This window comes from Cricetulus griseus, chromosome 3, assembly GCF_003668045.3.
Source record: "Cricetulus griseus strain 17A/GY chromosome 3, alternate assembly CriGri-PICRH-1.0, whole genome shotgun sequence".
Classification (NCBI taxonomy): Eukaryota; Metazoa; Chordata; class Mammalia; order Rodentia; family Cricetidae; genus Cricetulus; species Cricetulus griseus.
Genome location: NC_048596.1, coordinates 277,590,098 through 277,615,092, shown reverse-complemented (window position 1 = coordinate 277,615,092; position 24,995 = coordinate 277,590,098). Strand labels below are relative to the sequence as shown.

Genomic DNA, 24,995 nt, shown 5'->3' with positions numbered 1-24,995 from the left:
TTTATTGGTATTTTAAATTTCATGTTAGCCGGGCGTTGGTGGCACACGCCTTTAGTCCCAGCACTCGGGAGGCAGAGGCAGGCGGATCTCTGTGAGTTCGAGGCCAGCCTGGTCTCCAGAGCGAGTGCCAGGATAGGCTCCAAAGCCACACAGAGAAACCCTGTCTTGAAAAACAAACAAACAAACAAACAAACAAATTTCATGTGTATGGTGTCTCACAAAAAAAAAAAAAAAAAGGTGAAGAGTCTAGAGGTGTGTGAACTCCAGGGCAGGTGCGCTGCTTTATACCAAGGGTTGAGAAGCAACCAGAAAAGACAAGGGCCTGGGTTTTAGGGTCAGAAATGATCTCAGCAACTAGAAATAGATGGAAGAGTTAATGGAAGATAAGGGTTGTTGTCTTGAGGTCTATTTGTGCAGACTTCTCTGCTGATGGGCTGAGTGCACCATAGGAGGGAAATCTGTGGGCTGCATTAGGAAGGGCAGGAGGGTGGAGTCTGCTCTTTCTTCAGTGCCCTGGGTTCATCACATTCTTAGGTTTGTTTGAAAGGTGGCACTTCCTGACTGCCTTCAGGAGCAGGAAGGGAAGGGGGACTTAAACACAGGAGCTGCCATTCGGAAGAAAATGAAGGTTGGTGCAGGATACAGTCAAAGTGACTGTGGCAGTGATTTGGGGGGAAGGGCTCTGTGTCACTGGTACAATGTGCCGTGAGGGTTCCATTCCTTTTTAACCCTTCCTGTTCCTTCCCAGTACAGACACCATCCCTGGCAAACAGAGTCCAAATTACTCCTTCCAAAGTTTGCTTTACGAAGGTTTGTGGGCTTTTTGTACACCCACATTTACCAGGTAGAATCATTAGCTGCCCCCCCCCCAAAAACAATGGCCAGCACTAAGAGGGAAGGCTAGTTCAAGCAGATAGCCATACCTTTTGCCCTCAAGAAGCAGAACAGGGCAGCAACTCACAGAAAGATGCAACAGAACAAAAGGACTTAAAAATCAGCACAAAGATAGAGCTGAACCTACTGGGGAGCCATGAGCAAACCCTAGACCAGTAAGGGGTTCGGGTGGAACAATCTGATGAGCGGAAAGGGGCCAGTGGGGCTTCAGAGGCAAAGAGCTGTCGGTCTGCAGGCCTTGGGGCATCAGAGGGCAATGCGAGTCTTCAATGGGGGTTGGCGGCACCTGGTGATGCGGTCTCCGTGAGCTAAGGTGCTTAAGAGGAAATCTCCATGGACAGACAGTTAAAGGTGATTCTTGTGACCATATTGAAGGATGGCTTTGTGGACAGGACACCAGCAAAGAGGCCAGGACAGTGAGCACAGGTGCTGTATCTAGACACCAACAGGGAATGAACTGCTCCAGGGTGAAGTCTCAGGGTGGGGACAGGGTGTGTAGGCTTCTCCTTCTGAACTTGCAGGTTTCCTCTGTTAGATAGGATCAGAATGCTACCTATGCGGGAACTATTGAGAAAACCCCGCGTGCAGACGATTTACTGCACCACAGAGAAGTGTAAGTACGTGTTTGTGGAAAACAGTGCCTGGCACACAACAGCGTAATCATAACAGTGGCACCCGCTGTCCTGGCAGTGGAAAGTGGAATTTTCTATCCCAGGATGTCAGAGATTCCCATGGTTTAGCAAGGACGTCCAGAGTGAGGTTGGTTCAAGGGAAGGAATGAATTCCATCTGAGGCCTGCTGGTTGAGATTCCAGTGTCTCCATCAAGGTTGTAGGTAGATCCACTGGTGAGGCTCAAAGAATAAGGAAGGGGTGGGATTTGGAGAAGGAGGCAGAAAGAGCCACTGAGAGAGCTGAGCAGAGTCAGGCAGGATTGGGAGTCGTCAAGAGCCTCGGGGTCAACAGGGAGAAAGCCTGAAGGGCAGAGGAGCCTGGAGGACCAGGCACCAGGATCCTCCCTGCCCACACAGGCCAAGGCCTCCCTGGGATGGTACCCTTAACCTCCGTATGGATCCCACACAAAACACATCCCTTGCTGTCTTCACACATCTACAAAATCAGATGCTTTGTTCCGGCCTCTGTGGTGGGCTTTCTAAGATTTCACTGTGGTGTTGTGGACAATTCCTCGGTCCCCACAGCTGCACTGACATAAGTTCTGGGTCCCAAAAATATTACTGTGAATGGACTGTGCATTATCCTATTCATGCTTCTAAAATCAGGGCAGGACCAGGCACACTCGTACACCCTCCTGGAACACCAGAAACAATCTACTCTGGGTTGTGCTTAAGAGTGGGATTTTAGGACATTGAAATATGTCTATACTTTTGTTGTTGCTGCCTTGGCATTTTGTTTTGTTTTGAGGCAGGGTCTCGTGTAGCCCAGGTTAGCCTCGGACTCTCTGTGCTTGAGGATGACTTCTTCCTAAGGCTGGGATGAGGGGTGTGTGCTCAGCAATGCCTGGACCAAAGGGAGAACATTGTGCATGCTGAGCAAGCTCTAACTGAGCCCACATTAGCTTCCACTGATAATGCCAAACTGGCTTCCTATATGATTCTCCATTTTAGACCCATCAGAAGGGCGTGAGCTCTTGTTTCTCCTCCAAGGCTTCACCAATTTTCAGTTGGCTGTGTAAGTTCGGCCACTCTGGTGGGTGTGTAGCAATGCAATTATACAATTATCAATTAACACAGCAGACTGAGAAATACACCATCAGGCAATTTTGTTGTTACACACATCTCCTCTTCAAACACACCTGACAGTGTAGGTCAGCCTCTGGGCTCACCCTAGTGAGATGTGGTGAGCAGGACGTGCACAAGCCCTCTCCAGGGTAAACAGCCTCCCTCTGTAAATTAAGGCAGACTATACACGCAGGGGCAAGAGAGTTGGCTCAGCAGGAAAACGGGGCTGCTGCAGCGCCCAGTGACTGAGGTCCATCCATGGTAGGAGAAAAGTCATACATACATACATACATACATACATACATACATACATACACACACAATAAATAAATAGCAAGTTGTTTTTAATGTACGTGGTGACCCAAGCCTACAATTGTAGCACTCGGAGGTTAGAATGGGGAGTCACAGTGTAAGGCTATCCTAAGTTAATAGCAAGTTCCAGGCCAGCCTGGGCCACACAGTGAGACCTTTCAAGTGAGAGTCTCACTCAAAAAGTAGACTTGTAATGTAAATGGGCATAGTGCCATAGGATGAAGGGAAGGAGGGAGGGAGGGAGGGAGGGAGGGAGGGAGGGATGGGAGGCAAACCCTGGGCTCCTCTGTAGCACAGCGGACAACACTTACTTAGCATGCATGAGGTCCTGGTTTCCATCCCACTGAGGTCTCTAGTTTCCCAGAAACTGACCTTAATGTAAAGGCGAGTTTTTTCCGACTCTTCTGTTTCTTTAAAGACCATCTTTTCCCCACTCCATAAACACGTCTGTCAAGTGTCCATACCTGATACACTTTCTGAAATAGGAAATTGGAAAGATTTCCCCAAACTCATGGGAGAAAAAAATGAGGGAAGTTGACTCAGAGAAGTCACAGAGCTCAGTTTCCAAAGGTGACAATCTAGGCAAAGTTTGGAAGAGCGCTTTTATTAAAGGCGTCCCTTAGTGTCCTCAATCCACTTCCTTCCTCCTTCTCAGGAGCCTCAGCCTTGCCACAGCTGACCCTCAGACTCTCTGCTTACTCTGAGGTCCCCTGAACCAGGTGTGGTTGTGCCTGTCTATAATCCCCACATCCAGGAGGCTGGGGCCAGCCTGAGCTACATGGACTGGCCTGTTCAGGGGTAGAGGAAGGCTTGCCTGACACACACAAGGGCCTGAGTTCCATGCCCAGCCCCACAAACAACAACAAAACACAAACAAAATGTCAGCTGGGTGGGACCCACTTAGGCAAGACTTGCAAACTGAGCATGGCTGAGTGACTCAGAGAATGGGCTGGGGACCCAGCCAGGCAGGTTTGGAGAGCCTGCTCAGCAGAGTTCACCTGGAGAGATCTCGGGAGAGTAAGTCCACCAGGCCGGACAGCTGGGAAGCAGGTGCAGATGAGTTCACGGTTGGGTGGAATCACACAGAGGATAGGAGGGACTGCATCCTAACGGACTACTCAGGGCCATTCAGGGGGGTTCTCCAGGTTCAGGCTCGGAACAAGCTTGACTAGAGCAGCCCTGTGCCTTTCCACACATTAATTAAAAATCCCGCATAAAATGCGGGACAGTGACTTGCTTTTGTTGTTTGCTTGTGTTTGTTTTGGAGACAAGGTCTCACTATGTAGCCCTGGCTGTCCTGGATTCACTCTGTAGACCAAGCTGGCCTCAGAGATCCCCTGGCTCCTGGCCAGTGACTTCCAGTAAAGGAAGCTTTCTTATTCTTTTTATTTAATACTCTTGATCATATCCACACCTGACTTGTAGCCTTCTCCCCCTCCTCCCTGCCACCCTAAAATGCCAACCTGTCCCCTCTCATCTTCATGTCCATTTTATTTATTTATTTATTTACTTATATTAGTAAAGAAAGTTTTGTTTTAATGTCTACTCTACTGTTTCCTAAAATGGGCATGAGTGTGTCTGGAAAAACACTTGGGGTTAGCCCTTCTAGGCTCAAACACTCATGGATGAGTCGTTCTTGCTCCTAGTGAATAAGCCCTGAGCAGAGAACACCGGCAGGTCATTCTATTCAATTGTTCACCATTTCCCTTAGTACTCTTTATTTCTCTGTCGTCATCCACAGTTGTTCACCATTAACCTTAGCACTCTTTTTTTTTAAGGTCACAATGACTCCCTCACTTGCACTCCTGAGTCTAGTTTCTACTTTCTTTCAATTTTTTGTCAGCCTATTAAATAGTTGCCAATTTCCTTTTTAAAACACCAACTTTGGGTTTTATTGGTTTGTTCTATTTTTCTAGTTTCTGTCTCATTTATCTTTGTTCTGACCTTAATTTCTTTGCTTTGCTTTCTGAGCCTAAGTCCTTGCACACCATAGGCAAGCATTCCATCCCGGCCAGACTCCAGCCCTCATCCTCATCACCTAACCCTAACTCTAACCCATCTTCTGTCTAATTCTGTTCCTTCTTGTTTTTCTAGTTTCTCTCTGTGAAAGGTTAGGTTATAGACGAAAGATCTTTTTATTTTTATTTTATGTGTACGCGTGCATGTATGTCTGTGCACCATGTGCATGCTTGCTGCCCTCAGAGGCCAGAAGAGGGTGTCAGGTCCCCTCATTTGCAGTTACAGACAGCTGTGAGCTGCCATGTGAGTGCTGGGAGCCAAACCTGGATCCTCTGGAAGAGCAGACAGTGCTCTTAACTGCTGAGACATCTCTCCAGACCACGATTTAAGGTCTTTTTTTTTTTGTAACGCAAGAGATTACAAACTGAATTTCCCTCTAGCCACCACGTTAGCCTCATCTCTTAAGTTGTATGTATTCATTTTAAATTTATTTTGGGACTGTGTCTTGTTTTGTTTTTTGTTTTTTTGAGACAGTTTCTCTGTAGCTTTGGAAGCTGTCCTGGAACTCGTTCAGTAGACCAGGCTGGCCTCAAACTCACAGAGATCCACCTGCCTCTGCCTCCTGCTTGCTGGGCTTAATGGCATGCACCTCCACTGCCCAGTTTGGGACAGTGTCTTTGTTAAAGTTACTATTACTATGATATACATCATGACCAGGGAGGAAAGGGTTTCTTTGGCTTACACTTCCACATCGCTGCTCATCACTGAAGGAAGTCAGGGCAAGAACTCAAACAGGGCAGGAACCTGGAGGCGGGAGCTGATACAGAGGCCTGGAGGGGAGCTGCACACTAGCTTGCTCTTCCTGACTTGTTCAGCCTGCTTTCTTGTAGAACCCAGGACTACCAGCCTTGGGGTGGCCCCACCCACAATGGGCTCGGCCCTTGCAACATTGATCACTAATTAAGAAAATGTCCCACAGATTTGCCTCCAGCCTGATTTTGTGATGACAACTTCTTAAGTGATGCTCCTTCCTCTTCAGTGACTCTATCTTGTGTCAAGTTGACATAAATCTAGCCAGCACAGACAGGGTATCACTATGTAGCCCTGGCTGGTCTGGAACTCATGATGTAAACCAGGCTGGCCTCAGACTCATAGAAATCCACCTGCCTCCACCTACAAATGCTGGGATAACAAGCATGTGTCATCATGGCCAATCATAACTTTTTAGATAGTCCCTTTGTTTGAGACAAGGTCTCATGTAGCCCAAGCCTACCTTGAACTTGCTGTGCAGCTAGGATGACCTTGAACTTCTGGTCTCCTGTCTCCTGCCCTGGACTTCCTGGTGCAGCGGCCACACCTAGCAGGACCCCAGGGCTTCAAGCCTGCAGAGAAAGCATTACACTAACTGAGCTGTGTCCCTAGCCCTCGGACATCTCTACTGACACTATCTAACCAGAATGTTATTCTAGTGCAGATGCCAGGCTTTCCAAACACATGCAAAACAGATACCATAAGGCGTTTGTTAAGTCCAGGATCGTCAATATGAACCATCCTCGTTGTGTGTCTCACTTTTTATTTTAATTTAAAATTGAACTTTTCACAATATAATGTGGCAGTTTTAGAAAACCGATTATGGCACTAGAGTTTTGCTTTTGTTTTTGACACAGGGGTTCCCTTTGTGGCCCTAACTGACCTGTAGCTCAATATGAAAGCCTGGCTGGCCTCGAACTTGCGATGAACTTGTTTCTGCCTCCCTGAGCAGTTTGTTGTTTTGTCATTTGTTTGTTGTGATTGGTTGTTTGGTTTCTTGACTAAATCAATTCTTTTTGGTCAGTCTTCTTGGTCATGTGTTATATGTGATAGTCCAAGGACGTCTGCAGCTTCTCTAAGCCCATGGGCTGGGAAGAGCATTTGCCTAGCACTGGTAAGGCCCTGGTTCAGTTCAATAGGGAGGGAAATGGCTTTCAGATACACACACACACACACACACACACACACACACACACACACACACACACACACACCTGTCAAGTCCTTTTCGAACAACTCATTCCCAGAAGCTACTAAGAAACTTAAAGACATTAACACTGGCAGTTTTCTGGGGGGATTTAGTGTATTTTAGCCCTCTGTGGCTGCTCGGCTGCCAGCTTGCTTTGTGGCTGCAGAAGTATTTTCTTTTCTTTTTTTCTTTTTCTTTTTCTTTCTTTTTTTGTTTGTTTGTTTTGTTTTGTTTTGTTTTTCAAGACAGGGTTTCTCTGTGGCTTTGGAGGCTGTCCTGGAACTTGCTCTGTAGACCAGGCTGGTCTGGAACTCACAGAGATCCTCCTGCCTCTGCCTCCCAAGTGCTGGGATTAAAGGCGTGTGCCACAACCACCCGGCATATTTTTACAAGACTGTCCTGTGTCTTGAAGAGAGATTGGTAGTAGGAGGACATGAGGCACCTCGGAGCTGGCCGCAGTGAGACCTTCCTTGATAAGCACCCTTTGAGCCTTTACTTTTTCCCCAGAGTTCTGAAAGGGTAACTCTGATAGTTTGGTCAGTGTTGAGCAGTACTGAACACACTGTAGGCCGGGACGCATGTATGTTCTGTTAGAGGAGGGCGGGGCTGAGGTTCAGCACCATTGCTGCTGCTTGCTTCTTGACAAAGAAAGACTTTAGCCATCTAAACGGTCACAGGCAAAGGACAAGGGTGAGTGAGAGAGATGGCCTCCTGAACTTTGGGGGGGCGCTACATGGATCGGGGGTGTCTACATTTAGATTACATGGGACAGAGCCAGTTTGTTACTCATCCCTGGTCTAGCAAGATTGACATACAGGTGCCATCCAGCAGCTGTGACTGACTCAAGGCCACATGTCCGCAGCCATCAGGTGGGTTTGGGGGGGGGGATAGGCAGGACCTACAGAGTTCTGGTTTTTATCTCTCACTTGCAGGGTACAGAAGCTCCTCTCCACAGTCCCTTAATTTAAAAAGAGGGATCCCTGCCCATGGGTCTCATCCAGACACCGTTGGTGAAGGAGGAAACTGGCTCTGAAAACTAACGGGAACAGTTACTTGCCAAACTGGGGGAGAGCAGGAGGTGTTTGTATCTGAAATTGTCTGTGTAAGAGCTCATTGTGAGCAGGGACTGCAGGTCTCCACTCCTGGAACTCAGATCCCAGATGACAGATAGCAACAGCTGTCACTCAAAGTCCGGATCTGGGTCTTTGCCTTCCTACTCCACCCCTTACCTGGGTGAGGGGGACTGACACAGAGGCAGCTTGGGCCCTGCTCTGACTGGCGCTCTTCTGGGAAAGGACTGAGAAGGAAGGGGTGAAGGACAAAGATGGCCATAGGCAGGCCTTATGTCCTGTGACGGCAGCTAAAGTGGCGCTTTGTGGGGCCCGTCCAAGAACAGAGACCATGACAGGGAACTGCTGAGGTAGGCAGCAGGGTGCTAGTGATATACCTGGTGATGTCACAGTCTTCCCCTCTGGTCTTCTGCTTCTGTAATGCCCACGTCTGTGTGAGGGTACGAACACCTGAGTGTCCACAGAGGCCAGAAGTGTCAGATTCCCCTGGGCTGGACTTGCAGACAGTTGTGAGCCATGCTACCAGTGTTGATCCCACTGAGTGAGAATTAAAGCCAACGTAGCAAGCTTTATTTACTGTGCATAGGACAGACCCTCCAAAGCAGGACTGGAGAGAGTGGTGTGGTTTAACTTTTCAGGCCTCTTTTTATAGGGAAAAAAATGCAAACTGGGGATTTTCTAAGGAATTTGGTAATGTATTGACTTGGCAAGCAAATTTTACAAAAGCAGACAGCAAACTGGATTATTTGACAGATCATCTTGACAGAAGAGATATCTCAAGATTCCTTGGCAGAGAACCTATCAGGGTAGAACAAGTACAACGAGGTGTGAGTCAGACTCCACTGGGTAGGGAGCCTGTTAAATCCCAGAACCATGTTCAAGCATGGTCAACTTGAATTTTGCAGCAAATAGAAATAAAGTTACTCTGATCTTGTAACAAAATAACTTTTAACTTGAAGATGGAGTCAGGCTGGTCCATCACATGGAATTTGGGAACAGAACTCCAGAACTGTTCCCACTCTTAGCTGAGCCATCTCTCCAGCCCTCAAACCTTTTTTTTTTTTTTTTTTTTTTGCTCTGCTATGAGAGCCAAAGCTGTTTGACTTAAAGTGTGACCCCACAAATTCAACAGAAGTTTATTGAACCCTGACACTGTGCCAGGCTTTATAATAGAAGCCACAAACTAGTATCACTCTGTGTGTGCAAAATCCTATTCCTGGCCTAGGTGGAGCCTTTACCTTGTCTGGGAATTGGGGAGTCACTGCCCACTGGGCCAAGTGGACATTTTATCTATGCTTCCATTCTTTCACTCAATCAAACTACCCTAAGCAGGATTAGACAGAAGGAAAACACTGATTAGGACACATAGCTCAGCTTCTGCCTGAGCTGTTTCTTTTCCATATTGTATTTTATGAAGAAGAATCAGATCTGGAATGGGAAGGTAGGAGGGGCTTGATCCTGGAACTGGACAAGGTAGGAAAGGGAGGCAGACAACAATGCAACCCACGTCCTCTGACTTCCTCAGGGCACCTACTGACTACAAAATCCTGGCCCTAAGATTCTAAAATCGGTAACAGACTTAAAATTGGATTTCTATGTTCTGTGTACTCAGAACATTCTAGAATAAGCTAGCCAGGCAAATGATAAGGAGTTAGAACTGAAGTGATGGTGTGACTTTTCCATGAGATATGACCAGAAAGCAGCCTGCTAATGTGAGGTGACGCTATTTTATGCCATGGGAAAGTGTCAGCCACAGCCTGAAAAGGACAGAGATGGGCCCTGAGTCACACATTCTCCTCACCTCCTTTGGAAGGGCACCAAAGCAACAGGAGCTGTGAGGTGCTGTGTTGGTACCTGATGACAGTCCACCAGCTGTCTCTCAGTGTCCCTCCTTACAGTTTCATCAGTTCAAAGCTTTGTGAGCTTTTAAAACATTTGCAAGGTTTCTCTGTGTAGCCCAGGCTGTCCCGGAACAAGCTTTGTGAACCAGGCTGGCCTCAAACTCAGAGATCTGCCTGCCTCTACCTCTTGAGTGACCCCTCAGTTCCCCTACTGCCCCCCACTCCTCCCATGCTGGGATCAAGGTGTGCACCACCACACCCCACTTAAATGTTTCTAATTAAAGTAACTGAATTCAGAGTTTCCATCGAATCCTATTGTGTCAGGAATACTTGCAAAGAGGAAGTTAGAGAGTCCTGGCCTAGTGTGTAGGGCCAGGAAGCTTTGAAAGGGAACCCTGTTTCACTGAGACACTGGCCCTTACAGGTAAAGCAAAGGGGATAAAGCAGCGGCTGCTTGGTGAATGGTAACAGATCCAGCAGGGAAAAACTGAGAGGCAAGAGCCACCAACATCTCAGGAGCCACCAAACACCAGGCTTCCTCTGGTGCTACATGGCTACTTCCTCATTCCCCCGAAAAACACAGGCCTTCATGTCAGAGAAAAGGAGGAAAGATCTGGGGGAGCTGAGCCAGGGCAGGGGTGGGGGGAGGCAGGAAGGGCTGCTTTTGGTGCCCCAGGTACTGACTGTACTCAGTGTGGCAGAGACCTTGGCTGGATATGACAAGTGGCCTCTTGCCAACAGGAAGTCAGTGATAAACTTCTGAAACAGGAGGCTCTGCAGATGGGAACGAGGAAAGCCACACACTGTGAGGCAGGAAGAGCATAGGTTGTGCAGGCAGAGTTGAGTCAGGCTGTCTGGATCTGCAACCTACACACACACACACACACACACACACACACACACACACACACACACGTGCACATGTGCACACTCACATACATACACATACACACACACACACACACGCATGTGTGCACACACACGCACACGCATGTGCACACGTGCACACTCACATATATACACATACACACACACACACACACACGCATGTGCACACGTGCACACTCACATATACACACACATGTGCACACGTGCACACTCACATATATACACATACACACACACACACACGCATGTGCACACGTGCACACTCACATATATACACATACACACACACACGTGCACATGTGCACACTCACATACATACACATACACACACACACACACGTGCACACTCACATATACACACACATGTGCACACGTGCACACTCACATATATACACATATACACGCATGCACACACACACATCACTCAGGCAAGTTTTCTAACTTGTCTACTTCTTTCTCATCCAAAATATGTCTCAGTCATTAAGTGCAGGAACCACTCCAGGGAAAGAGGACTGGAGTCGCCCTGTAACTCGAGCTCCAGGGAATCTAACACCTCTGGCCTCTGTGGGCACCTTCACTGGCATGCAAATCTCCACATGCAGACCCATAAACATACACATAATTAAAAATGAAAATCTTAAAAATGTAGGTAAAGAGCTGGAGAGAGGGCTCAGTGCTTAAAAGTTCTTATTGCTCTCCCAGAGGATGTGTGCTCAGTTTCCAGAACCCACGTGGTAGTTCACAACCACCCACTACCCCATTTCCAGGTGTCCGATACCCACTTCTGACCTCCACAGAAACTAGGAACACACACGGTGAGCATACATACTTGCAGGCAAAATAACTCATACACAAAATAAAATCAATAAAATAATTTTAAAAGATAGGTGAACAAATGTCATGCATTGTAGTCCTGTGGAGAAATGAAAGCCCCAAACCACAAGTCCCTGGGGAAATGGAGGCCCGCCCCTTGCCGCAGGACTCTTGGGCAATGAGTGCAAAGCCCTGGCCTCAGCAAACGCCTGAACATCAGCAATGACTTCACACCACTTAGCTGGGGGTGCTATTTAGATTCAGAACAAAGCAAGCCAGGAATGTGAATATGAGGTCAGTCTCTTCCTGCAGCAAACACTGGGGTCCACTGATGGGAGACCCGTGCTGATGGCACACCGTGCTTCCCACACCCGGCTCCCTACAGCATGGAGGTTTGGTCCAGGTTCCTCCCCGTGCTCTGCCCTGAGCTGTGTCCCTGCCTTTCCCCCATCACTTCTTTATCTGAATCCAGATCTTGATGAGTCAGCAATGCAGTGCAGGCCTTGAGTTTACAACCCTCCTGTTCCAGACTCCTGAGTAGCTAAGTGCCACCACCCTGTGTCCATACCCAGCTTTGAATCAATCCATCAAAACAATGTGAATCCCTGAGGCGTTAGATCTGGACGAAGTTGGGTAAGCCTGACTCCCAGCTGTGGGTAAGCCTGACTCCCAGCTGTGTCTCGGAGAGCTTTATGAGGTTACTCTTCAGAGGCCTGGAGTATGTCACAGTTAGCTTTGGTTGTCAACTTGTCTGCACTCGGAGGAGGGAACCTTAACCAAAACTTTGCCTCCATCAGATTAGCTTCTGGCCATGTGTATGAAGCACTTTCTTAATTGAGGTTCCCTCTTCTTGGGTGTGTCAAGTCAGCAGCTGAAGCCAACCATGGCCTGGTCATTTCTACCTATTGTCTATTTAGGCAAATGTTTTTCTTAAAAATCTCTGGCATGTAAATGTAAGCCATGTGTTTCTGTTCAGTCTGTATCTATTTAATCAGCAACCCTTTGATGTAAATACTCGATGGCCAAATTAATTTAGAAATCCCCACCAGAGAACTGTTTTCCAAATGTAACTTGAGGTCATCGTCACTGAATATGCAGGAAGTCCTAACTTAAGACATGTGTTGTTTATTTATTTTTGAAAGAGAACGAAGGTGGGAGGGAGAGAGACAGAAAAGAGAGAGAGAGAGGGGGGGGGAGACTGGCTGGTTTGGAACTCACTTTATAGACAAATCTGGCCTCAAACCAAATTGTGATAATTGTATAAGTCAATCAGTACAGAAACAACCGTAATGTGAGTCGTTCAGGATCTATTCTGAGAGGAAGTTGCGGGCTGAAAGCATCAGTAACGGCCACCACTATCACCTCGACACCACCTGTATCCGTCCCCACTTCACCCATGAGGTCTTATTCCAGTCTCTCACCTGAGCAAATGCCTAAAGCCTTTGAGGAGGCAGTGAGTACCTGGTGCACCAGCGCTTGGGAGGCACCAGGTAGGGAATAGTGTATTCATGGTCCAGCCTATTACAGGAGTGTCATGGTCTAGCCTGGACTCTGCCAATCCCCACAAGTTAGATTCAGCCACCTGTCCCTAGTATGCCAACTAGAGAGATAAACAGTGAAAAGCAGAGAAAGGAGAGGTGTTCAGTTTGGCTACAGTGGGAAGAACAGATTGATCTGTCTCAAGGAATCTTCTCGTATTGGCGTGAGGCTTGGGTGTAAGGGCAATGTAATTTTTCATTCCCGGCCAAGATGTGGGCCCACCCATCACTGACCCTTGGGCTGGCCTGTGTCTGCTCTGGTCAGTCAAGTGCAATGCTGATCTGCCATCAGAACTGTGTGTAATCTCTTCCCGCTCTGCCTGGCATCAGGCGTCCTGCCCCCAGCATGAGGCTCTGTTAGATAATCGGATAGCAGAAGTGTCTTCTCCTGCTCTTCTGCCAGGAGGTAAAACCCTGGGCTATGATATAAGACTCTGTTAGAGACAGAGAGAGACAGAGACAGAGACAGAGAGACGAGACACACAGACAATGACACACACACACACACACACACACACACACACACACAGAGCTGACCAAACTGTGTCTCAGACAAGTGTTAACCATCTTTGGGTCATTTGGCTGTGAGTACCAGACAACATAAAAACATTCCTAGTCTCAAACTTCATCAGGAGCCTCATAGGGGAAAAGACTCTTGCCACTGGCCGGGTGCGGGCAAACAGAAAGGAAAACCCATCTACAATGGCTTCCAAGTCCTTTTTATTTTTTCTCTCACCCACATCTGGTGATTTGCTGCTAAGAATGTTTCCTGTTTCACATGATAAACAGGTTTCGTTTTTGAAATCACGGGGCACAGCCAAGTTAATTCCAACTGGCCTATGAAGAGTCACCTTGAGGGGCTGGGGTACAGCTCAGTGGAGGAGCAGTCGCCTCCCATATGCAATGCCCTGGATTTGATCCCCATGCCCTGAGAAAGAGGAGGAGGAAGGAGAGGAGGAGGAAAACGTGGCCAAGCACCTTGGCTGTCTTAATAGTTGTGTCACACTGTAATTAAACAATCAAATATATAATTTATGGTGACAGATTTTCTTCTAAACTCCCTGGCCAGAGGAACCATAGATACCACTCCTTCCCCCAGCACAGAGCCTGTCCCATAGTAGCTGCACAGTTGACATTTGTTGGAGGAATGAATGAGAAGGCTTCGGATGGAAGTCAGGACACTTTCAGGCCTGCGTCCAAAGGGGCCAGGCCAGCACAGGGGGGGGGAGGGGAGGGCAGTCTGGAGCCGGGAGGAAACACTCAAACCGTGATAGCCTCAGGTGGAAGGGACAGGACGAAGGCATTTTAAAGAGAAATTGGGTCTCATATGATGAAAACTGGATTTAGTGGCGCAGAAAATATTGAAACTGAGGAGTGTTGGGAGTAAATCTAAGATAAGAAAATAGAACTGAGGCAGTAAGTTCAAAAAAGAAAGGTGGTTTCTTCAGTGAGGAAAGATGCCTGCCTACAGATTCTTGGCATTCAGATAAAAAGAATTAATAACAATGCAAATATTGGAGACACACAGGAGGAAGCCTGTAAATTCATTTTCTGCTATAGCAAAATCACAGAATGGGTAACAATAAAAAGAAAAAGGAATAAATTTCTCAGATTTCTGGAGTCTGAACAGCCCGAAGTCCAGACACCAGCATCTGGCAAGTGGGGGGGGGGAGAACACCACCCAGAGATACGGCTGTGCTTGTCAGTTTTTGTCATCTTGGCACAAACTATAGTCACCTGGGAATAAGGACTCTTAACTGAGGAATGAGATTGCCCTGCATGCAAATCTGTGCGACATTTTTCTTGATGTGTGGAGGCCCAGTCCACTGCGCGCGGTGCCACCCCTGGGCAGATAGTTCCAGGTTGAATAAGAAAGAAGGCTGAGCAAGCCATGGAGCGCAAACACTGATCGTCTCTGGTCTCTCTGCATCAGTTCCTGCCTTGAGTTTCTGCTTCCCATCATGATGGGAATAAACCCTTTCCTCCCCAAGCTGCTTTCCGTGTTTTATCTCAGAACAGAAAGCAAGCAAGAACAATGGCCAAGCCACTGACTTGGTAAAGAACCAGCCTTCTGCAATGAGTAAGTCTTGAATGAGGATATAGGTCATTTAGCACTGGAGCGCCAACCATCTGTCTCCTAAAGGTCCCGGCTCTCAACTCTTTGCATTGAGAATTATTAAATTAAGTTCCTAGCACACGAACTCTGAGGCATACAGTCAGACTACAGCGAAGCTCTCTGAGGCACACAGCAAATCTAGGGCACACATTCAGACCACAGCAGAGAGGTTCAGCAATGCCATGTAGAGAAACACGTCCTTGCTGCAGCCGTCACGGGATTGTTCCCACAGTCAGTGCTGTGTGCTTTTAGTTCTCTGGCCCGCTCCCTTCAGAAAGCATTTTAGAAGTTCTCAGGGGAGTCTCTTCCTTTAGGTGAACCAGGCCAAGCTAAATCAGAAGAAGGCGAGAAACAGTACTGGAAATTAGATTCAGGCAGAAATCATACAGACACTCCACCAGGAATGATGGGCACCAAGTCAACCGACAAAGACTAATGGGAGAGACAGCAACGCACACTGTAGTCTCGGCAGTTGGGAGGTGGAAGCAGGGGGATTACTGTCTTGAGCATACCATGTCAGAAACAGACTACACATTTGTGTGTTTCTGTGACTTCAGAATTTATAGAAAAACAAGGAAGCTACAAGGTCAGACGGTCACATGATCCCACTTTTCTTGGCTACCCTGCTCTCCTGGCTAGTTTTTGTCAACTTGACACAAGGCTAGAGCCATCTGAGAGGAGGGAACCTCATTTGAGAAAATGTCTCCATAAGGTCTGACTGTAGGGAATTTTCTTAGTGATTGATGGGGGAGGGCCCAGTGCATTGTGGGTGGGGCCACCCCTGGTCTGGTGGTTCCGGGTTCCACAAAAAGCAGGCTGAGCAAGCCATGAGGAGCAAGCCTCCTCCATGGGCTCTGTGTCAGCTCCCGCCTTCAGGTTCCTGCCCTGTTCGAATTCTTGTCCTGACTTCCTTCAAATATGGACTATGATGTGGAAGTGTTTGCCAAATAAACCCTTTCCTCCCTAAGTTGTTTTTGGTCACGGTGTTTCGTCACAGCAATAGTAAACCTAACTAGGACACCTGCTAAGGTAAACACAGGTTCTTTTGTTTTGTTTTCTGTTTTTTTGTTTTTTTGTTTTTGGTTTTGGTTTTTTTTTTGAGACAAGTTCTCACCATGTAGCCCTGGCTGGCTGGAGCTCATTGTGTAGACCTAGATGGCCTAAAAGCCACACGTCTCTGCCTCCTGAGTGCTGAAATTGTGCTGCCACAACTGGCCATTTTTAACCTTTATTCATATGTGTCATGTGTGTTTGTGTGAGTCTATGCCATAGGAGTGAAGGTCCCCACAGAAGCCAGAAGAAGGTGCCATGTCCCCTAGAGTTTGAATTACAGGCGTTTGTGAGCTACTGTGTGGATGGCTGGAATGGAAGTCGGGTCCTTTGCAAGAACAGCCAGTGCTCTTAACCACTGACCCTCTCTGCAGCCTCTTGTATTTAAGGTTTATTTGTTCTTGTTATTTGTTTGTTTGTTTGGTTGGTTGGTTAGGGGGTTGGGTTGTTGATTTGCTTCTTTAGTTGGATGGTTGGTTTGGTTTGGGATTTTTGTTTGTTCTTTTAGAGACAAGGTCTCTCTTGTGTGAGTTCTGTGTGTTGAAGATTTATTTGGGTTTCAAAATATAGGCATGTACTGGGTGTTACAGACAACAGCATAGCCAGTGATGATACAAATCTCTTATTTCTGAAAATTAAAAGCTGTTGCTGCTCCCAAATCAATACGACCACTACACAATTACCTTGGTCATTTGTAAAGCAGCATTAGTGATCAGCTGGTTATGCTTAGCTTTTCCTTTTTGAAGTGAAATGTTCTCTTAATTTACACCTGCCCTACAGTCTGAATCTTGGCTATTGTCTTTTCTAACTGTCCGTGGGTGGGGATTAGGCAAGTCAGTCTTGTGGACAGCGAGGGGAGGGGAGATTCTGCCTCCAGGTGTCAGATGGAGAGGCTGGGTTTAGAGCTGTGGACAACCCCCCCCCCCCCAAAGGACACAGTAAAAATCAGTGATGACCAAATTCACTCCGTGAACTAGCTGGAACTTTCAGTTTCTGCAGAGGTAAGTCAGCCTTCTGAGGAAGAATGAGGAAACAGGGAGAGGCTCAGCCCCAGTCAGAGGTGTGGAAGTTGCAAAAAGCAGGAAAGGGTAGGAGGATTTGCTACCTGGCACTTACTCAAGTCTGGCTCCTCCTCTGGCCAACTGGAAGGCTGCCTTCCTGAACCTTCCAAAGGGTCTAAGTCAGCTCCGGCGGAGAAGCCAGACCTCAAGGGGCCAGCGAAGGGCTTACTACATAGTAAGATCTCACTGCTCCAAAGAGCTCAGGAATCCCTCTGCCCGGTGCATTCAGCTTTTAGAGGCCATGTTGACGATTGTTCAGGTCTCTTACTGTGAGAGAATGGATGAAATAATTTGTGCAGAGAGACTACGGTTTGTCATAAGCCAAGAGAAAGGTCTAAGGTTTAAAGGGCGCTGACCGGTCTTTGTCGCTAACCACTTCCACATGATCGAAACACACTACTGCCCCCACCCACGCTTGCCCACAGCTGTCACGTCCAACTTTGCCATTGGTCACTCTGCAGTTCCTTTTGGGTTCCTTTCCTTTATCACCAGGAAGAGCAACACCACACATCAGTTCAACAACACCCAGTGGGTTGTTCTCAGTACTGTTCCTCAAGTGTCCTCAGGTATCTTTTACACTGATCCCTTTTTCTGTCACTATGATAAAATACTCTGACAAAAGCAATTTAGGCCCATTGGTGGAACATGCCTTTAATTCCAGCAAGGAGGGAGAGGCTGAGTTCAAGGCCAGCCAGGCTACACAGTGAGTTCTAGGACAGCCAGAGCTACATAGAGACCCTGTCTCAAAAACTAACAAAGAAAGCAGTTTAGGGAAGGAAAGGATTTCTTTGGCTCACAGAGTTTGTCATCCATGTGGCAGGGACAGAAAGGCAGCAGGAGCTCAATGTCAATGGTCACATGAATGACACCCACCATCAAGGACATGAACACTGGTGCTCAACTCCCTTCCTCTCAAGCAACCCAAGAGCCATGACCAGGGAATGGTGCTGTCCTCTGTTAGTGTGGGTCTCCCACCTCAGTCAACCTGGTCAGCACCATCCCTCACAGGCGCTCCTGGAAGATTGTCTCCAGGTGGCAGCAGGTCCCATCAAGTTGACATCACAAGTGACTTGTTTGTATTTGTTTCTCATGGCAGTGGCATTTGAAATAGTTCAGATTGAAGAAAGAAGGAAAAAATAGCTTTCACTCAAAATGGGAAGAGGTTGTTTATTCTGGATCCAAATAGCCTGGGAACACTGATTGAGATTACCCCAAACTCTATGTTCCAATGTGATAAGCTTCATCAAGTTTTTATAGTCACAAAGCAAACACAGTCATAAACCAACACATTTTTCAAATACATCGGTGGATGTAACAAGGAGATTGGCAGATCCGGCTGGGTTAGCTCTTAAGGGAGAGGGGCATGATATAGATTGTTATTTTTAGGGCAGCAGAATGTTGGTTCCCCACCAAGGCCAGAGGCAGAACTCAGATTCATTTTTTAAAATATATATTTAATAAAAAAAAAGCCAAGTGTGGTGGGGCATGCCTTTAGTCCCAGCACTCAGGAGGCAGAGGCAGGCAGATCTCTGTGAGTTGGAGGCCAGCCTGGTCTGCAGAACAAGTTCCAAGACAACCAGAGCTGCCTCAAAAAAACATATATAAAATTTGGTTTAATTTATTTATATGAATATTTGCCTTAGTGTATGTCTGTGCACACTTACCTGCTTGGTGCCAACAAAGGCCAGAAGAGGGTGTCAGATCCCTTGGAACTGGAGTTACAGGTGGTCATGAGCTCCTGTATGTTTGCTGGACACTGAACTCGGGTTCTCTGCCATAGCAGCCAGTGTTCTTAACCACACATTTCTTATTGTGCCTGGGGGAGATGGAACCTAAAGCTGCTGGTGAGGACAGGGTCTACTAATGCCTGTCTGGCTGCCCAGCCCTTCAACATGTTAACCAAAGCGGGTCCTGCCTGGAGAGCCTGCTGATGTCAGAGAGTGGAGTCTAGGAGTCACTGTCCCAACTGTGGAGTGGAGTGGAGCCCCAAAGTGGACACTGTACAGCAACACGCTGGCGTTGGAAGCCACGCAGTTCACATAAACATAACCAGGACTTAGGAAATATAGTGGAAAAAGCAACCCTGTTAAAGAAACCATAAAATAGGCCTTTAGACAACTAAAAAGAATGTTCAAACTGTTCACTTATTGTTTAAGACTCTAAATGATCACAGTGCAAATGACCACAGGGCGGAAGCCTCTGCTGGAGGACACACTTAGACTTCTTACACTAATTTACTTTCCAGACTCTAGTTTGGATGGCTCCCGAGCACAACCAACATTTCCCACTGTGTGCAAGTAAAGTGAAAGGCTCCTATGTTCACGGATGCATCACTTGTCTTAGGGGCTATGGCCATAGCTGCTCTTGCAGTGGGACCATTCCGTATCCAGCACCTCCAGTTCCAGGGATCTGGCCTCCATGAGCACTGCGCACATACATGACGCAAAGCACTCATATGGATGATAAATACATTTTTTAAATAGTATCTAATGATGTAGTCCTGGCTGTCCTGGAACTCACTACATAGACTAGACTGGCCTTGAACTCATAGATATCCTCCTGTCTGTCTCTATCTCCCTGTGTGCTACCATGCCTGGAAAACTTTTTAAATAAATGTTTCTTAATTTAAAGATGCCATAAGTGGGGGATAGGAAAAGTCTTTAACATGGGCCTAAGGGAAGAAGCGCTCATTCTGAGACAAAGGAGAGAGCCTTCCCTCAGTACACTAGCTTTCCCCGGGACCTCAGGGATTTTTGCTTGGAGTTTTGGTGCCATTGTTGTTCCTTTTTTATTTTTAACTATTGTCTTACTTATGGGTTTTATTGCCTCGATGAAACATCATAACCAAAAAGCAACTTGGGAAGGAAAGATTCACCTTACACTTTCATGTCTCTGGTCTTGCTAAAGGAAGTCAGGACAGGAACTCAAGCAGAACTGGAACCTGAGGCAGGATCTATGCAGAGGCCATGGAGGGACTATGCTCACTGGCTGGCTCTCCCAGCTTGCTCATCCTGCTTTCTTATAGAACCCAGGACCACCAGTCCAGGGATGGCAGCACCCACCATGGGCTGGGCCCTCCCCCACTGATCACTAATTGAGAAAATGCCCTACACCTGGATCTCATGGAGGCCTTTCCTCAGCTGAGGCTCCTTCCTCTCTGACGACTCTAGCTTGTGTCACGTTGACACACAAAGCCAGCCAGTACAAGTGTTAATAGAGATGGATATATGCTCTATCAGAAATATGTTTAATGAGATATTAAATCTGTAATATCTTAAATACATTTTAAATTTTATTTACATGTAAGAGTGTTTTCAGCCCCCACTTCATATCTTTGAAACACGTATGTGATTCCCCACCCAGAGTCCTGGAAGTTTCTACCCTGAGAACAGGCAAGCTTGTAGTTATGAGAAACAAAGGTATCAGTCATATGACTTATTAAACAGACAGAAAGAAATGGTGGCTAATAAGCGACTAGAAGCCTATTATGACCCACAGTTCCAACTTAAAGAGAAAGAGAAAAGCTGGTCATTTTCCACCTACCACCCACCACCCACCCACACCCACAATTACCCCTTATTTCAGTTTTAAATCCTCGAGTGGGAGGCACTTTTCTTCCTAGAAATATAAAGACCAAGGAGTGAGGCCACTGGACAGAACGGTTCCTGCACACAAGGGAAAACCCATTCAGGATTCCCTCTGTGAGCGTGCAAAGCAGCATGCACACCACCCCCAGACACAATCATTGACACCCACAGACTCTTTCCTTCAGCAGAGATTTCAGATGCCGCCAGCAGGTGGCAGGAGTGATCAGCAGCAAAGGCTGAAGCTTTAAAAAGAAAACTGAAGTTCCTCCAGTGAGAAAATCTCGGGGTTCTGGAAGTAGCCAGAAAGAAAAACTGTTGTATGGACAAACAACTGAAGTTTAGAATGATACGGCCTGAAAAGTGTCACACGCAGTAACAAATAAAAAAACAATGACCATGAAACTCCAAGCAGATAAAACCCCGGGGACCAGGGGAAAGTTAGTGTACTGCAGGAAGGCTCTCCCCTTGCTCTCCGAATGAGCTGTGCTTCCCTCGGGCCCCTGTTGAAGTCTTCCCCTCCTATACCCCACTTATTGCATCTTTAAATCAGGGACCCTGATTTTATTCACACGTGTAATTCAGGATCCTGGAACCTGCTGTGTTCAACTTAATGTTAAGGGAAATGTAAGAACCACGAATGCAGAATAGTAGAGTCCCCAGAGGGCTATCGGTGCTCTGTCCTCTTGCCATTCTTTGTATACACACATTTCGTTTCCTCCCTGGCCACTACCAGCCATTCCTGAGATCCCCACCAGAGGCGCCAAACATGTGGGAACAAACAGGGAAATTGGGGTGCCCTCTTGGCATCCTAGTCTCCTTACAAGAATTTCAAGATGGGAGTGTTAGCAGACGCCTTTGATCCTGGCACTCAAGAGACAGAGGCAGGCAGATCTCTGTGAGTTCAAAGTCAGCTTGGGCTATAAAGTAAGTTCCAGGCCAGCCAGGGCCACATAATGTGAACAGATCTGAAAAACACAACAGAGGAGGAGGAAGAAGGGCGGGAGAGAGGGAGAGTGAGGGAGGGAGGAGACAGGGAGGAGGAGGGGGAGGGAGGGGAGGAGGAGGAGGAGGGAGGGAGGGAGGGAGGGAGGGAGAGGGAGACAGGGAGAGAAAGAGAACTATTTAAGAACAGACACTAGGACAGTTTTATTAGAGTTTAAAATTGAAGCCCTGGGACCTGGGACATGGAGCAGTAAATCTTGGCATCTACCCAGGAGAGAGAGAAGCCATGCCAGTTGAGTTTAAGGAAATGGAGATGAGCAGCATTTGGACAAGCAGCCACACTGCAGAGAAGGAAACTTTAGAGGAAGAAACCCAATGTGTTAGGGAAATCATGGCAGAAAAGAGATGGGAAGAAAGGGACGGTTTTGCCTCTCAGAATTACCATACTTAGGAAGCTGCAGGGTTGGAGCTCATGTATAGTGTCCACACTAGGGCCAGGAATTCTGGGAAGGAAAGGTACATTGTCTTAATGGGATAGTTATTTCTCCCATCACTTGAGCGTGACTTAAAGGTGTGTCTGCCTTCCTGAGGGGTGGTCCCTCACCTAGGTGACTGACTTGCCCTAGGTTAGGTCTCCACCCAGGTCCCCTGGTACTGGCTCTGCCATCAGGGTGGAAGATGGGAAGCTGTTGTCATTGCTCAATGTGCAGCGTATGGATCTTTCCCTTCTGAGCAAAACAAAGCAGAATCCATCTGTTTCCTTAGGAGCCCAGGGGTCCCTGGCAGTTCCTCGAATCGGGTGCCTCATGGGAACACCGAAGCTCACCTCCTGCCACATTTCACAACCCTTCCTGGAATCTTCACTGAAGGACAGTTGTGTTTGGGCTCTGACTCCGTATTTTTTCATTCTGCTTTGTTCTCAGGATGAAGACCTTGAAGAGCAGGACTCACCAGGAAACAGCACAGTCAGGAGCAGAGTTTTACAGAGCGGGGAACAAGGAAATGCCAAACAGGTGAGCCTGCAGATGTGGAAGACGACAGTTGAGGAACTGTTGCCATGGTGACACTGCTGCCTGTGAATGGAGTGTGCTTAGTGTGTCTAAGGCAGAGTAGTCCAGAAAGCATACATACCCTAACAACAAGATTTCACTTTTACCGTCTCAGAGTTCCCTGAAAGAGAAAACAGCCCCAGGCAAAAAGCCCAGTCTTGGGCCAGCATGGCAGGTCATCCTTGTAGCCCCAGTTACTCAGAGGGCAGAGGCAGGATCAGGGCCAGCCTGGGGTGAGACCTCCTGGCAGAAAAAGAAAAACACCAGAATGTTAGGGTGAGGGATATGTGAGATGCCCCTCCCTTGTTTCCGTGGAGCCCAAGAGTCCCTCACAGGACTTTAGCTTGTCAAGTCTTTTTGTTTGGAGTTGGGCTTTATTGTTTTTATTTTATTGTTGTTATTTTGGGGTTTTTTTTCTAATTATTGTTTGTTTGGGGGCGACAAGGTCTCATGTGACCCAAGCTAGCTTCAAACTCAGTATGCAAAGGAGGATGACCTTGAACTCCTGGTCCTCTGACTTCACGATTCCCAGTGGTGGGATGACAGGCATGGGCACCCCATCTGGCAAGAAGCTCTGTGTTGTTAGAATTAGGTAGAATTTCTTCTGTTGCTAAAAAAAAAAAAAAAAAAAAAGGTAAGTAAATAATTACTCATGGAGATCACCCTTGAAAAATAATCCTGAGTACCTAAAACTGGAAAAAAATATTGTAGCAAAACTGGAAGATGAAAGTTGGTTTTTCATCCAAGGTGAGAGACTTGGTGTGTCTTGGAACGTAGCGTATGTTTATGCAAATACACCCTTGTGCATGTCGATTTTAGGATCACAGTCTTCATCTTACTTACTACTTATTTAATATATTGTGCAAAGTTTTCGTCAACACATGTCCCCCAGCAAACAAACTCATCCACATGAAAACCGCCCCCAGATGCTTACAGCAGTTTTTATTCATAATGGGCAAACCTTGGAAGCAGCCAGACACCCATCAGTAAATCTGATAAACGGTGGTCCAGCCAGATAATTCCATGGTTTTCCAGCACTAGAAACAAATGAGGAAGTTATGGAAAAGGTTATGAAAAGACCTAGAGGAGCTGTAAATGCAGAGTGAAAGAGTCGAGTTTAAGACAGGAACACCCCCACACCACACCCAATGGCATCTTCCTAGAAATGGCAAAGCCACAGAGGAGTTAAGGGATAGTGGTTTTCAGGGTTTAGAGAGAAAGTGGGGGTGAGCATCGGGAATTTTACAGCACTAAAGCCATTCTGTACAACACAACAACTGTGAAGGCCCACTGTTATCCATTTATCCAAACATAGATGGAGCCCTCCAGAAAATGACCCTTGTGTCAGTTGGGGTTCTCTACAGGAATAAAACCCACAAAATGAAATAGCCTGATAGGAGAGGTTAAGGATAATTTTGGTGTCCATCTTAATAACAGAAGCATCCCATAGGTGTCAGGTAGCTTGGGACACGTTGACAACAGAACACCATGATCATTTAAATCAAATATTTACCAAGTTATGGGCCAAGCTAGATGTCAGGTAGACTGACAGATAAGGGGCTGGAGAGATGGCTCAGCTGTTAAGAGCACTGGCTGCTCTTGCAGAGAGTACCTGGTTGCCATTTCCAGCACCCACATGACAGCTCACAACCATCAATAACTTCAGTTCCATAGGATCTGACACCCCCTTTTGGCCTCTGTGAGCACTGCATGCATGTGGTGCATACACAGACAGGCAGACATTTCTACACATAAAATAAAAATAAGTAAACCTATCTTTAAAAGAAGACATAAATGGCCGACTGTGGTACCTGGAACTCGGTTGGACCCAGCCTGTCTTCCTGTGGTTCATGCCTTCCTAGTGCCTGAGGACCACTCTGGAAACAAAGGTGACAGGAGGCAGAAGGGGAATACTCCTGGATGAGTTATGTGACCTTGGTGTCTTTCTGGGTCAGAAGTGATCTATCTCCATTTTAAGTGCAGAGGGCAAAAGGCCACTCTGTGTGTGGCAGCGAGCAGAAGCCCCGGTGTTATACTTGCCAGCGTATGTCCAGAGAGAGCCAATGTGCAAATCCAACCAGCTACAGCGGCCAACTGCACCAGCTGGAGACACATTGTGGAACGGAGAGAGGGAGATAT

General features: G+C 47.1%; 1 protein-coding gene across 3 annotated transcripts in view; it reads left to right on the top strand.

Moving 5' to 3' along the window:
- Nucleotides 1-12,020: 12,020 nt before the first annotated feature.
- LOC100758335 (solute carrier family 28 member 3) overlaps nt 12,021-24,995 on the top strand; it is a gene marked incomplete at its 3' end in the record, with an annotated part of 38,982 nt that continues 26,007 nt past the window's right edge. Inside the window, 2 exon segments of one of the 3 annotated variants that reach the window (XM_035443015.1) lie at nt 12,021-12,146; nt 22,731-22,820. 3 annotated transcript variants of the gene reach the window in all.